Source organism: Coregonus lavaretus (assembly GCF_964263955.1).
Source record: "Coregonus lavaretus genome assembly, chromosome: 22".
In the NCBI taxonomy this organism is placed as follows: domain Eukaryota; kingdom Metazoa; phylum Chordata; class Actinopteri; order Salmoniformes; family Salmonidae; genus Coregonus; species Coregonus lavaretus.
The window spans coordinates 26,055,716-26,072,050 of record NC_140009.1 but is presented as its reverse complement, the minus strand read 5'-3'; the positions used below and the strand labels follow the sequence as shown (position 1 = coordinate 26,072,050).

The following is a 16,335-nucleotide window of genomic DNA, read 5'->3' as shown; positions in this document are numbered from 1 at the left end:
ATTCTTTACTATTAATTTCTATTGTGCACAAAATCATCTGAAACACAACCAAAACAAAGCAAATGCATCAACCAAATTGGTATACTCACAAGCTTCATGTAGTCATTGCATGCTATGAATATGGGACAAATACTTCACTTTTATACACATAAGTGAATTTGTCCCAATACTTTTGCTCACCTAAAATGGGGGGACTATGTACAAAAATTGCTGTAATTTCTAAATGGTTTACCCGATATGGAAGAAAATACCCTCAAATGAAAGCTGACAGTCTGCACTTTAACCTCTATGGGATCGGTGTCCCGTATACGGGACAGTTGAGCTAACGTGCGCTAATGTGATTAGCATGATTGTTGTAAGTAACAGCAAACGTTCCAGGACATAGACATGTCTTAAATGGGCAGAAAGCTTAAAATATTGTTAATCTAACTGCACTGTCCAATTTACATTTGCTATTACAGTGAATATTATTATTATTATTATTATTATTATTATAATAAATACCATGATATTGTTTGAGGAGAGTGCACAACAACAAAAAACGTTTCACTGCAACTGGTTTGATACATTGACCTCTGAAGATAAATAATGTACTTACAGTACTTTCAGTAATCTTGCTCTGATTTGTCATCCTAAGGGTCCCAGAGATAAAATGTATGTCACGGATTCAGCCGAGGCTGCTCCTCCTCCTTGCTCGGACAGGCTTCGGCGTTCGTCGTCACTGGAGTACTAGCTGCCACTGATCTATGTTTCTGTGTTCTACTTGTTTTGTCTTCATTGTACACACCTGGTTCCCATTATGTCTATGATTTGTTTCCTATTTAACCCTCTGGCTCCCACTGTGTTGTGTGCGTGTTTGTTCATCTTTGGTTGTCGTCTGGTGAGCGGGTTTGTTCCTCCCTGCGTGGAGGTTATGTTATTTACGTTACCTACGAGTAAAGTACGTTTTCGATTAGCTCTGTGTCCTGCGCCTGACTTCGTCCTACCGCATCACACTGACCGCCTGACAGAAACACGCACCATAAATGGAGTCAGCAGGTACATTCATTTCGTCCGGATCAATGGAGGAACGTGTCCAACAGCAGGCGACCATGATCCAGAATCTCGGCACCGCAATGGAGCGCGTGTTGAACACCATGGAGCAATGGGAGAGAGGTGGTTATCCTACACCTCCTCCAACTACACAACCACCCACACCGCTGTCCACCCCTTCGTCACCTGGGTCCAGTGGGATTCGGCTCTCGCTCCCGAGGGCATACGATGGTACAGCTGCCGTCCATTCTATCCCCCAGTACCTCCGACCCTACCCCTTTGGAGCTCGGAGGTGCTGCGCTTAGGGAGACCGGAAGAAGGGCTATCTCCTGCACCAACTGTGGCCGCAGAGGAAACACTGCTGGTCGGTGCTGGGGAGGGTCTTTAGGGAGTCGAGGCAGTAGGCAGAGCACTGGTGGACCATCTCAGGTGAGTAGGCACCCGACTCACCCAGAGCTCCCTGTTGCGCATATGTGCATTGATATCGTATTTCCATAGTCTTCCCCTCATTCCCAGCATAAGGCGCTCGTAGATTCAGGCGCAGCTGGGAACTTTATTGATCATCAGTTTTCTCGTAGTTTAGGGATTCCTAGTGTTCCTGTTGATGTGCCCTTCCCTGTACATGCATTAGATAGTCGCCCTTTAGGGTCAGGCCTGATTAGGGAGGTCACAGCTCCACTCTGGATGAAGACGCAGGAGGGTCATGAGGAGAAAATTAGTCTCTATCTGATTGATTCTCCTGCATTTCCAGTGGTGTTGGGGCTTCCCTGGTTAACTTCTCATGACCCCACGATTTCATGGCAACAGAGGGCTCTCAAGGGATGGTCAAGTCAGTGCTCGGGGAGGTGTGTAGGTGTTTCCATAGGGGCAACTACGGTGGAAAGTCCAAACCAGGTCTCCACCATGCACATTCCCCCCGAATATGCCGATTTGACAGGGGGATTGCGATAAATCTCCAGGTAGGCACTTCCCCGGAGTCACGTGTATCCCCTGTCACAGGAAGAGACGGCGGCTATGGAAACATATGTCTCCGAATCTCTGGGGCAGGGATACATTCGGCTATCCACTTCACCTGTCTCCTCAAGTTAATTTTTTTGTGAAGAAGGATGGAGGTTTACGTCCGTGCATTGACTACCGGGGTCTCAATCAGATCACTGTCAAGTACAGTTATCCACTACCGCTCATTGCTAGTATGACGGAGTCATTGCACGGGGCGTGCTTCTTCACAAAATTGGATCTCAGGAGCGTGTACAAGCTGGTGCGTATCCGGGAGGGAGATGAGTGGAAGACGGCGTTTAGTACCACATCTGGGCACTATGAGTACCTCATCATGCCATACGGGTTGATGAACGCTCCATCAGTCTTCCAATCCTTTGTAGATTAGATTTTCAGGGACCTGCACGGACAGGGTGTAGTGGTGTATATAGATGATATTCTCATATACTCCGGTACACGAGCCGAGCATGTGTCCCTGGTGCGCAAGGTGCTTGGTCGACTGTTGGAACATGACCTGTACGTCAAGGCGGAGAAATGTCTGTTCTTTCAAAAGTCCATCTCCTTCCTAGGGCACCGCCTGTCCGCATCAGGGGTGGAGATGGAGATTGACCGCATTTCAGCCGTGCGTAATTGGCCGACTCCAACCACGGTTAAGGAGGTGCAGTGATTCTTAAGGTTTGCCAACTATTACTGGAGGTTTATCCGGGGCTTTGGTCAGGTAGCGGCTCCGATTACCTCCTTGCTGAAGGGGGGACCGGTGCGACTGCAGTGGTCAGCCGAGGCGGACAGGGCATTTGGTCACCTGAAGGACCTGTTTACCTCGGCTCCAGTGCTGGCTCATCCGGATCCCTCCTTAGCATTCACGGTAGAGGTAGACGCATCCGAGGCTGGGATAGGAACTGTACTATCTCAGCGCTCGGGTACGCCACCAAAACTCCGCACCTGTTCTCTCTTTTCGAAGAAGCTCAGCCCGGCGGAGCGCAACTATGATGTGGGGGACCGGGAGCTGTTAGCTGTGGTTAAAGCTCTGAAAGTGTGGAGGCATTGGCTTGAGGGGGCTAAACACCGTTTTCTCATTTTGACTGACCTCCACAGTCTGGAGTACATCTGGGCGGCGAGGAGATTGAATCCTCGCCAGGCAAGGTGGGCCATGTTTTTCACTCGTTTTGTGTTCACCCTTTCATACAGACCAGGTTCCCAGAAAGCTAAGGCAGACGCCCTTTCCCGTCTGTATGAAACAGAGGAGAGGTCCATTGAGCCCACTCCCATACTTCCGGCGTCGTGTCTGGTGGCACCGGTGGTGTGGGAGGTTGACGCGGACATCGAGCGGGCGTTACGTACAGAGCCCACTCACCCCCAGTGTCCAGAGGGTCGTATGTACGTGTCGTTAGAGGTCCGCGATCGATTGATCTATTGGGCTCACACGTCATCCTGGCATCGGTCGGACAGTGCACTGTCTTAGTGGGAAATACTGGTGGCCCACTTTAGCCAAGGACGTGAGGGTTTATGTTTCCTCCTGCTCAGTGTAAGGCACCTAGACACCTGCCCAGAGGGAAATGACAACCCCTACCCATTCCACCACGGCCGTGGTCCCACCTATTGGTGGATTTTGTTACGGACCTTCCCCCGTCTCAAGGGAACACCACGATCCTGGTCGTTGTGGATCAGTTTTCTAAGTCCTGCCGTCTCATTCCTATGCCTGGCCTCCCTACGGCCCTACAGACTGCGGAGGCCCTATTTACACACGTCTTCCGGCACTACGGGGTACCTCAGGATATAGTGTCTGATCGGGGTTCCCAGTTCCCCTTAAGGGCGTTCATGGAACGTCTGGGGGTCTCGGTCAGCCTTACCTCAGGATTTCACCCCGAGAGTAATGGGCAGGTGGAAAGAATAAACCAGGATGTGGGTAGGTTTCTGCGGTCCTATTGCCAGGACCGGCCGGGGGAGTGGTCGGTTTTCATCCCCTGGGCAGAGATGGCCCAAAATTCCCTCTGCCCTCCTCCACTAATCTTTCTCCATTTCAGTGTGTATTAGGTTATCAGCCGATCCTGGCACCATGGAATCAGAGCCAGAAATGAGGCACCTGCGGTGGATGAATGGTTTCGGCGCTCGGAGGAGACCTGGAACGCTGCCCATATACGCCTGCAGGCGACAAAAGGTGAGCGCCGACCGCCAACGCAGTGAGGCCCCGGTGTATGGACCGGGGGACCGGGTCTGGCTCGCGACCCGAAACCTGCCCATTCGCCTGCCCTGCCGGAAGCTGGGTCGGCGGTTTTTGGGGCCATTTAAAGTCCTGAGGAGATTGAACAAGGCTTGTTATAGGTTACAGCTTCCTCCTGAGTATCGTATTAACCCCTCGTTCCATGTGTCTCTCCTCAGGCCGGTGGTAGCTGGTCCACTCCAGGAGTCTGAGATACAGGAGGTTCCTCTGCCCCCACTGGACATCGAGGGGGCACCGGCGTACTCGGTCCGTTCCATCCTGGATTCGAGGCGTCAGGTGGGGGGCCTGCAGTATCTCGTGGAGTGGGAGGGGTACGGTCCGGAGGAACGGTGCTGGGTCTCTAGGAGGGACATCCTCGATCCCTCCATGTTGAGGGATTTCCACCGTCGTCATCCGACTCGCCCTGCGCTGCGTCCTCCTGTCCGTCCCCGAGGCTGGTGTCGGCGCACGGCTGGTGCCGCGCGTCAAGGGGGGGGGGGGGGGGGGGGTACTGTCACGGATTCATGCCGAGGCTGTTCATGCCGAGGCTGCTCCTCCTCCTTGCTCGGGCAGGCTTCGGCATTCGTCGTCACCGGAGTACTAGCTGCCACTGATCTATGTTTCTGTGTTCTACTTGTTTTGTCTTCATTGTACATTATGTCTATGATTTGTTTCCTATTTAACCCTCTGGCTCCCACTGATTTTGTGTGCATGTTTGTTCATGTTTGGTTGTCGTCTGGTGAGCGGGTTTGTTTCTCCTTGCCTGGAGGTTACATTACCTACGAGTAAAGTACGTTTTCGATTAGCTCTGTGTCCTGCGCTTGACTTCGTCCTACCACATCCCACTGACCGCCTGACAATATAGCATAGTTTTGTTTGATAAAATCCATTTTTATATTCAAATGTAGGAACTGGGTTCTACAGTTTGAAACCCTGCTGTCTCTGGCTCCACACCCACCCCGCCCGGCCATCTAGCTGTGTGAAGTTAGTGTATAAGCTAATGATCCATCATGTATGACATTCCTGGGAGTGTGTAAACTTGCATTTTGTATTACCATATAATTTTTGTATGTTCTCTATAGTTATGTACTTCAAAATGTATCAATTGACCAATTCTGCACATTTGGGTAGACTTGATACAAAATAGTCCAGTATTGCAATGCTTCACTGGATCAATCTGAAATGTTGTGCACACACTGCTGCCATCTAGTGTCCAAAATCAATATTGTGTCCTTTCTCTTGCATTTCAAAGATGATGGAACAAAAAAACTAACAAAAATATTATCTTTCACCAGATCTAATTTGTTATATTCTCCTACATTAATTTCAAATTTCCACAAACTTCAAAGTGTTTCCTTTCAAATGGTATCAAGAATATGCATATACTTGCTTCAGGTCCTGAGCTACAGGCAGTTAGATTTGGGTATGTCATTTTTTGTGAAAAATTGAAAAAAAAGGGTCCAATCCTTAAGAGGTTAACCTCATAGTCATTGTTTGATTTAAAATCCCAAACTTTTGAGGTATAGAGCCAAAAGAAGAAAAAATGCTTCACTGTCCCAATAATTATAGAGGGCACTTGTAGCAGTGGATATACAGCCATAACACATACATTTTTCCAGTAGCAGATTATAATCAATAATGTCAAAAGCTGCACTGAAGTCTAACAAAACAGCTCCCACTAGCTTATTTTTATAAATGTATTTCAGCCAATCATCAGTCATTTGTGTAAGTGTGTAATGTTGAGTGCCCTTCCCTATAAGCATGCTGAAATTCAGAGTTAATTTGTTTCTTGTGAAATCGCATTGTATCTGGTCAAACACAATTTTTTCCAAAAGTTTACTACGGGTAGGTAGCAGGCTGATTGGTCGGCTGTTTGAGCCAGTAAAGGGTGCTTTGATATTTTGGGTAGTGGAATGACTTTTGCTTCCTTCCAGGCCTGAGGGCACACTTTCCTGTAAGCTTAGATTGAAAAGATGGCAAATAGGAGTGGCAATATAGTCCGCTATCATCCTCAGTAATTTTCCATCCAAGTTGTCAGACCCAGCTGGCTTGTCATTGTTGGTAGACAGCAATGATATTTCCCCCTCTTCCACACTCACTTTGCGGAATTCTAAATTACAATGCTTGTCTTTCATAATTTGGTCAGTTATGAATGGATGTGTAGGTTCAGAGTTTGTTGTGCCTACATTTGCTAATCTTGCCAATGAAAAAAGTAATTACAGTAGTTGGCTATATCAGTGGGTTTTGTGATGAATGAGCCATTTGATTCAATGAAGGATGGAGCCGAGTTCGCCTTTTTGCCCAAAATGTCATTTAAGGTGATCCAAAGCTTTTTTACTATCATTCTTTATTTCATTTATCTTTGTTTCATAGAACAGTTTCTTCTTCTTTTCTTTTTGTTTAGTCACATGATTTACAGTACGTTTGACGATCAGCTGTGCAGCCAGACTTATTTACCATCCCTTTTGCCTCGTCCCTCTCAACCATCATTTTTCCACAGGGATTTAACAGTTTTTACAGTCATTTTCTTAATAGGTGCATGCTTATTAGTAACTGGAATAAGCAATTTCATAACTGCATCAAGTGCAGCATCTAGTTGCTCCTCATTAAACACAACAGACCAGCAAGTATTCTTTGCATCTTCAACATAGGAATCACTACAAAACCTTGTGTATGATCTCTTATACACTATATTAGGCCCAGCCTTTGGAACTTTGGTCTTCCTAGATATGGCTACTATATTATGACGACTACATCCGATGGATGTGGATACTGCTATAGAGCAGATTTCTGCAGCATTAGTAAAGATGTGATCAATACATGTGGATGATTTCAATCCTGTGCTGTTTGATAATATCCTGGTAGGTTTACTGATAACCTGAACCAGGTTAAAGGCACTGGTTACAGTTCAAAGCTTTTTCTTGAGTGGACAGCTTGATGAGAGCCAGTCAATATTTAGGTCACCCAGAAAATATTCCTCTCTGTTAATATCACAGACATTATCAAGCATTTCACACATATCATCCAGATACTCACTGTTAGCACTTGGTGGTCTATAGCAACTTCCCACAAGAATATGCTTTAGATGAGGCAGGTGAACCTGTAGCCATATTATTTAAATACCATTTGACATGAGATTCTCTATGCTTTACAGGAATATGACTCAGAATATAAACAGCTATACCACCACCATTGACATTTCTGTCTCTTCTGTAGATGTTATAACCATATATTGCTCACACTGTATCATCAAAGGAATTATCTGAGTGAGTTTCAGAGATAGCCAGTATCTGAATACTTTGTTTCTACCAAGTTATCGATTTCATGAACCTTGTTTCTTAGGCTACATATGTTAATGTTGGCAATTTTTTGCGCTTTCTAGGTTGCTTGATTGTTTTTATTGCTTTACTGGGAGGCTTCTCAGAGGTAGACATCACAGTGATATTTATAATTGATAGGTGAATTGCTCACAGTGTGCTTCCTACTAGGGCAAACCGTCTCAGTGCTAACAGAATAACTCAGGTTCACAGACATGATTGACGAATGTTGTAAGTCAAGGAACACAAAGACACACCAAACATTGCTTGATTATGGAAGGTGACCTTGACTTCAGGCGGCCTTTGAGTTTCAGCAAGAGTATGGCCTCAGCCAGTCAAGCAGATAACTCTCCTCATCCTCCTGCTTCCGCTGGCCTTGGTGACTAATGTCGACTGGGATGGTGAGCAACAGAGTGAGTCAGTCATTCAGTCAGTCATGTTTGCTTGACTCCTCAGTGCACCCAGACAGGAGGCCTCACCTTGGACTGAAGTCAGCGACAAGCATCATACCTGACGGAGCTGTAAATTCCCTAGTCCCTAGGGCGCTGGGTGTTCCAGGCACATTAATTACCGAAAAGGTTGTTTTTATCAAAGAAATGCCACAGGCTGATAAAGGTGACACACTAGCTGAATGAACAAGCTGTGACAGAAATCTGTGCTCAAATTGAAGTAATGATAATTTTGTAAAATACAACGATTCAAGGTTTTGAAGAATCAAAATGGGACAGCAAAGTCATCCTAAACACCTCACAGCTTTGACTAGATCTCACCAGAAAATGGATGCATTGAACATGTGTGATAAAGACACAATATTCTGCTAAATAAATGCCAGGGGTCCATGGTTTCACAGAGCAATCCAATCTATTTGTACTCCCATTGACAGTTGAGCATTATTCATGATTGTCCATGCAGAGATAATCTGAGGAAATCTCATGCCACACCACTGTGCAGATTTATTTGCTCACGGAAGAGAAGTTTGTTTGTCTCTAATTTGTGCCCCTTTTCACGTACTGTATCAGGAGATCAGCCATGGCAGAGTATGGGTTTATTCATTTAAGTTTGCCAGTATTATGTTGGCTCTGTGGTTATGTTCACTAGATAGGACAGGATTGCGTGATGTATCTGGTCCTACTGTTGGAGCTCAACATACAATTCGGTCTCATTATTTGAAACCTCGTAGAGAAAACAAATTTTGACCAATGTTGGATATATACGATGAATAAAATCAAAATGCTCCAGCAAATGCCAGACAGAACCAAAACATACTTTCTCCTGGATCATGACGTACAGTGCATTCGAAAAGTATTCAGGCCCCTTGACTTTTTCCACATTTTGTTACGTTACAGCCTTATTCTAAAATTGATTAAATATTTTTTCCCTCATCAATCTACACACAATAGCCCATCATGACCAAGCAAAAACAGGTTTGTAGATTTTTTTTGCAAATGTATTAAAAATACAAATCTGAAATATCACATTTACATAAGTATTCAGACCCATTACCCAGCACCTTTGGCAGCGATTACAGCCTTGAGTATTTTGGGGTATGACGCTACAAGCTTGCCACACCTGTATTTAGTGAGTTTCTTCCGTTCTTCTCTGCAAATCCTCTCAAGCTCTGTCAGGTTGGATGGGGAGCGTCTCACCAGAGATGTTCGGTCGGGTTCAAGTCCGGGCCCTGCCTGGGCCACTCAAGGACATTCAAAGACTTGTCCCGAAGCCACTCCTGCGTTGTCTTGGCTGTGTGCTTAGGGTCATTGTCCTGTTGGAAGGTGAACCTTCACCCCAGTCTGAGGTCCTGAGTGCTCTGGAGCAGGTTTTCATCAAGGATCTCTCTGTACTTTGCTCCGATCATCTTTCCCTCCATCCTGTCTCCCAGTCCCTTCCGCTGAAAAACATCCCCACAGCATGATGCTGCCACCACCATGCTTCACCGTAGGGAGGGTGCCAGGTATCCTCCAGACATGACGCTTGGCATTCAACCCAAAGAGGTCATTCTTTGTTTCATCAGACCAGAGAATCTTGTTTCTCATTGTCTGAGAATCTTTAGGTGCCTTTTGGCAAATGCCAAGTGGGCTGTCATGTGCCTTTTACTGAGGAGTGGCTTCCGTCTGGCCACTCTACCATAAAGGAGCTCTACGGACAATTCCTTCCTTCTCATGGCGTGGTTTTTGCTCTGACATGCACTGTCAACTGTGGGACCTTATATAGACAGGTGTGTGCCTTTCCAAATCATGTCCAATCAATTGAATTTACCACAGCTGGACTCCAATCAAGTTGTAGAAACATCTCAAATAATCAATGGTAACAGGATGCACCTGAGCTCAATTTCGAGTCTCATAGCAAATGGTCTGAATACTTAAATAAGGTATTTCAGTTTTTTATTTTTAATACATTTGCAAAAAATTCTAAAAACCAGTTTTCGCTTTGTCATAATGAGGTTTTGTGTGTAGATTGATGAGGGGAAAAAAGTATTTAATCAATTTTAGAATAAGGCTGTAACTTAACAAAATGTGGAAAAAGTCAAGGGGTCTGAATACTTGCACATATATATATTAATCTTGAACAGGATTATCAGGATTATTTATTTTGGATGCAATTTGAATAGAATTGATGGAGATAGAGACACTGATCTAAATTAGCTGCAATTTAAAAAATAAATACAATCTTGACCAGTGGAGGAAGGGGAGGACCATCCTCATCAGTGATTTTCATAAAAATAAAAATGGTAAAACATAAAAAAAGTTAATCTTTTTAAATATACTAAATATATTCACGTCACCAAATAATTTATTTAAACACACTGTTTTGCAATGAAGGTCTACAGTAGCCTCAACAGCACTCTGTAGGGTAGCGCCATGGTGTAGCCGGAGGACAGCTAGCTTTCGTCCTCCTCTGTGTACATTGACTTCAATACAAAACCTAAGAGGCTCATGGTTCTCACCCCCTTCCATAGACTTACACAGTAATTAAGACAGCTTCCGGAGGATGTCCTCCAACCTATCAGAGCTCTTGCAGCATGAACTTACATGTTGTCCACCCAATCAAAGGATCAGAGAATTAATCTAGTACTGAAAGCATAAGCTACAGCTAGCTAGCACTGCAGTGCATAAAATGTGGTGAGTAGTTGACTTAAAGAGGGAGAAAGACAATAGTTTAACAGTTTTGAACAAATTAATTTATTCAAAAATGAAGGAGAGCAAGAGAGAGAGAGAGAGATTTAGATATTTTTTTTCACTTACAGTTTCACTTACTTAGCTAGCAAATGCAGCTAGCTAGTTTAGCCTACTCAAACACCCTGCTCAAACAGAGGGATGCTATGTTCGCAAGCTGGCTATGACTATCCAACACAACTCTGGAACTCTTCCAAGTCAATGTAAGCTTGTGGTTTTACAAATGTATTGCTACCGGGGCCTGCTGGCGTAACTGCTAAAATGCCAACTGACTATACACTGTAAAGTTACTGCATGATTGTGGCGGGTTTACTAATGCGTTAGTTCTTTAGCTAAGTTGACTATGACATTACTTTAGCTAATATGGTGACAACTATGTAGGCTGTGTGTAGCAGTTATGCTATGGTTTGGCTTGGAAAGGTTTTTTGCTTGGTCACATACAGCTGATGTGTTGTGCATTGAAGTCCACAAACAAAGGGAAAAGGGGAGTGGGAGGAGAGCAACGTGGCTGCTATGAATGTGAACTGTGTTTACGCGTGACCATGGGTGTATTCATTCCGCCGATTCTGTTGAAAACCTTTCTTAAACGGAAGCAAACGGAACGAAACAGGAATAAACATACCTGAATTTGTCCAATATAAACTTTTGTTTGCAACTGGTAGACTAATGATTATACCCTAGATCAGCTAGATGCAGGCAATAGTGTGCAAGGTGGTATTGAATGTGTCGCTGTCTGTCCATGTCTGTCACAACATTTTGTCTCGACCTCTGTGCACCTACGTTGTAATCTTTCATTCATAGGCTAGGTTGTAGCAACCTCATGAGTATCATGTAGTAGCCTTAACCTATCGATGTTACATTGAACTGGGTGAATGGAATATGAATGACAGTCATCCAATATGCTGTAATAGAAATAAGGCCATGCTTATAAAAAAAGAAAATAGTCCTCCCTCATCTTAAACGGCACTGACCACCACTGATCTTGACCATTTAAAAATAAGGTGACCCCTCAAAGCCAAATTGATATGTGTAAATTAGAGAATATGTGTAAATTACACATACATTCAGTCCTTATATTAATGTAGCATAGGCTCTGCTGCAGCAAATGTAGACTTACCAGTCAAAATATTTTTTTTTACCATGATGACATTCATTGTGAACTGCACTCCATACAGAGATGTGTTGTCTGTCCCAACCCTGAGCATTGATCATGCAGATAGCAGAGAGAAGGCCATAAAGAGGCCAGCTTTAGACATCCCATATAATTTAACAGTTCCATTTCACATCATGCTGTTCATAGAATTAATTTATTATAATTTACCAGTTTGTCGCAGTTATTTATCCTGGGAAAAGGGAGTGGGTTTGGGCGGTAAATCTTAGTAAATCTCGGTAGCCTGGTTCCCGCTATTCTACCCTAATTGGCACTAAGAGCCTTCTCTGTCACACCCTGACTCAGGGGACTCTTATATGTTGAGTCAGGGAGTGTATATTCTTTGTTATATATATTCTATGTTGTAGTTCTATTATGTGTAGATCTATGTTGGCGGTGTGGTTCCCAATCAGAGGCAGCAGTAGTTCGTTGTCTCTGATTGGGGACCATACTTAGGCAGCCTTTTGGCACTAGTGGGTTGTGGGATCTTGTTCCGTATAAGGTTTGTTGTGTGTTACCTTAGGACTTCACGTGTCGTTGGTTTATTGTTTTGTCGTGTGTTTATTCGTGATAATAAACATGTATGCATATCACGCTGCGCCTTGGTCCGTCCCGTCCGTCAACGAGCGTGACATTCTTAAGTTGCTGTGGATTTCCTTATTTCTGACTGTGGGAGTCTTGGCAAGTAATTGCCTGTGATTTTCCAAATCAGATTAATCATCAACGTGCAATTTCCTCTAATCTAGTTGAATGACTCCAGTCCAGCTAGTATAGTCAGATGGAGAGGCACTTGCTCTCATTGGCCGACACTTCCGCTCCGATATCAATGTGTGGAATTCAAGTACTTAGTGGCTTGGCTTATGACCTGTCTGCCATCCACTATTGAGTAGGTTTCGTCACCATCTGGCAATGGACACATTGAGCAATACAGGGACCTACAGGTTGAGGTGGTTGTCACCTACAATGTAAACCTAAGTACAAGCAAGGAGATTTGGACTGAGACTAGTAGTTGGATCTGAATACATCCAGACTCTGGGGCCTAGCTCGTTCAGTCTGGAGCCACCATCCTAATAGATGAGAAAAGGTACTAAAAAGGTACTAAAACCCAGCATTATAGCATAAGTACCCACAGCTGAGGTGCACATGTAAGTGGTTGATGTACAGTATGTTTGTATGGGTCCATGGCAACTTGTTCCATCCTTCGAAATAAGATAGAACATCTTCCTGGCGGTAAGGAGAAGGGAAGGAGCCTGTGTAGTCCCCTGTAGCTCAGTTAGTAGAGCATGGCGCTTGCAACGCCAGGGTTGTGGGTTCGTTCCCCACGGGGGGCCAGTATGAAAAATGTATGCACTCACTAACTGTAAGTCGCTCTGGATAAGAGTGTCTACAAAAAAAAAAGAAGTATGTGACTTACAATAACCATGATTTTGTTTTGCTGTTCTTTCCACATACAATCGACAAACACAAAACTCTAAACTTCTGAGGGGGTACACGTGGGTATCAGTCCCCATAACCACCGGTCCCTGGGGTTTCTTATGAAATTAAATGGAGTGCTTTACAGTCCCAGCTTCCTCAGTTAAATGTTTGCAGTAACATCAGCAGTTGGCCAATAGCAGGAGGTTGATTCATAAATACACTATATATACAAAAGTACTTCAAATGAGTGGATTCGGCTATTTCAGCCACACCTGTTGCTGACAGGTGTATAAAATCAAACACACAGCCATGCAATCTCCATAGACAAACATTTGCAGTAGAATGGCCTTCCTGAAGAGCTCAGTGACTTTCAACGTGACACCTTCATAGGATGCCTTCTTTCCAACAAGTCAGTTTGTCAAATTTCTGCCCTGCTAGAGCTGCCCCGGTTAACTGTAAGTGCTGTTATTGTGTAGTGGAAACATTCAGGAGCAACAATGGCTCAGACGTGAAGTGGTAGGCCACACAAGCTCACAGAATGGGACCACCAAGTGCTGAAGCGCGTAGTGCGTAAAACTCGTCTGACCTCGGTTGCAACACTCACTACAGAGTTCCAAACTGCCTCTGGAAGCAACGTCAGCACAATAACTGTTCGTCGGGAGCTTCATGAAATGGGTTTCCATGGCCGAGCAGCCGCACACAAGCCTAAGATCACCATGCGCAGTGCCAAGCGTCAACTGGAGTGGTGTAAAGCTCGCCGCTATTGGACTCTGGAGCAGTGGAAACGCGTTTTCTGGAGTGATGAATTACGCTTCACCATCTGGCAGTACAACGGACTAATCTGGGTTTGGCGGATGCCAGGAGAACACTACCTGCCCTAATGCATAGTGCCAACTGTAAAGTTTGGTGGAGGAGGAATAATGGTCTGGGGCTGTTTTTCGAGCTAGGCTCCATAGTTCCAATGAAGGGAAATGTTAATGCTACAGCATATAATGACATTCTAGACAATTCTGTGCTTCCAACTTTGTGGCAACAGTTTGGGGAAGACCCTTTCCTGTTTCAGCTTGACAATGCCCCCGTGCACAAAGCTAGGTCCATATAAAAATTGATTGTCGAGATCAGTGTGGAAGAACTTGACTGGCCTCCACAGAGCCCTGACCTCAACCCCATCGATCACCTTTAGGATGAATTGGAACGCCAAATGCGAGCCAGGCCTAATCGCCCAACATCAGTGCCCGACCTCACTAATGCTCTTGTGGCTGAATAGAAGCAAGTCCGTTTAGCAATGTTCCAACATTTAGTGGAAAGCCTTCCCAGAAGAGTGTAGGCTGTTATAGCAGCAAAGGGGAGACCAACTCCATATTAATACCCGTGATTTTGGAATGAGATGTTAGATGAGCAGGTATTCACATACTTTGGGTCATGTAGTGTATCTCTGTAGCAGAGACAGATCACAGGAGAATACTCCTCTTTCCCACTCTCCCTCAAATTTGATGATTTGGCAAACTCTTAATTCAAATCATGTTGTCTATTAGAGCAAATCAATAATTTTACAGAGGGCCAGCACAATCGTACTGCAAAACGCACCCCTGAAATATACTATAGTGAATGGTACGGAGAGAGAGAGAAAAATAAAGCGAAAGAGAGAGAGAAAGAGGAGATGAAAGAGAGTGTGAGAGAGATAGAGAGAGAGAGAGAGAGAGAGAGAGAGAGAGAGAGAGAGAGAGAGAGAGAATAGATGATAGTTGTTGTGGAGGATATGGGGGTTCTGAGTAGAGTGGATATACAGTAACTCTTTACTGTACGAAATTACAGTGCTCCTGGGGCCACTCACTGCAGAAAAAAACTGCTGCAATTTGGCTCAAGGGCCGCAACCATGACAACTGATGAAAGGTACCAGTACACACAAAGAGAATACTATCCTCTCTCTTGAAACTTAGGAGGCAAGTCTGTTTGAGAGCATCCGTAAGGCATAAGGTATGTGCAGAGACCTTACAGTTAAGTCTTTGCTTAATTGACTAATGTTGTGCTAAAACTAATGCAGTTTCATTATTTTTACATTCAGCTGGATTACTTCAGGCCCCCTGTGAAATTTTGGAGACAAGATTGTACATCTCATTCTTGCATTGGATTATGAATAATGGAAATATTGCATAATTGTCAAGCTCCTCAACATTTTGCTTAATGAGCTAAAATAAACAAAGAGCTTACATTTGTTCTATTCCTTTATACAATTTAGAAAACTAATCACCATTCATTTGAATTGTAAATTAGATCCTCACATGGTGATGCTGAATGAGGTATGTTGTGGTTCTGGGAGTATGCTATATACAGTAATGTGAGTTTTCAGATACGTGGACACCAGCATTTTCAGAAATGTTGTGGCAACACACTGCTTCGGCACCAAAGTGTGTTATCAAAATTATGTTTTGCTTGGCTGATATCATGACAGGAGGACATTGGCTTGTGCCGGAGGCCCTAAATTTACCAATGACTAACATATTGCACTTGAGGCTGCTCTATTATCAGCTAATGACATGGTTAAGGTTGACATTTACATTTTAGTCATTTAGCAGACACTCTGATCCAGGGGGACCTACAGGAGCAGTAGGGTTAAGTGCCTTGATCAAGGGCACATTAACAGATTTTTCACCTAGTCGGCTTGGGGATTCGAACCAGAAACTCTTGACCTCTAGGCCAGTGGTTCCCAAACTGTTGGTCGAGACCCACTTGTGGCTCGCGGCAGGGGTCCAGGTGGGTTGTGGGATGACACCCCCCCCCCCCCTCCCCCCCCCCCCCCCCCCAAATAAAGCAACAACAATATAAATACAGTACCAGTCAAAGGTTTGGACACACCGATTCATTCAAGGATTTTCATTTATTTTGACTATTTTCTACATTGTACAATAATAGTGAAGGCATCAAAACTATGAAATAACACAAATGGAATCATGTAGTAACCAAAAAAGTGTTAAACAAATCAAAATATATTTTAGATTTTAGATTCTTCAAAGTAGCCACCCTTTGCCTTGATGACAGCTTTGCACACTC

The 16,335-nt window shown here is 44.4% G+C and overlaps 1 protein-coding gene across 1 annotated transcript in view; it reads right to left on the bottom strand.

Annotated features, from left to right (window-relative positions):
• Positions 1-16,335, bottom strand: part of LOC311150218 (metabotropic glutamate receptor 4-like) — a gene marked incomplete at both ends in the record, with an annotated part of 241,438 nt that overhangs the window by 50,825 nt on the left and 174,278 nt on the right. The gene's annotated exons all lie outside the window — the stretch shown is intronic.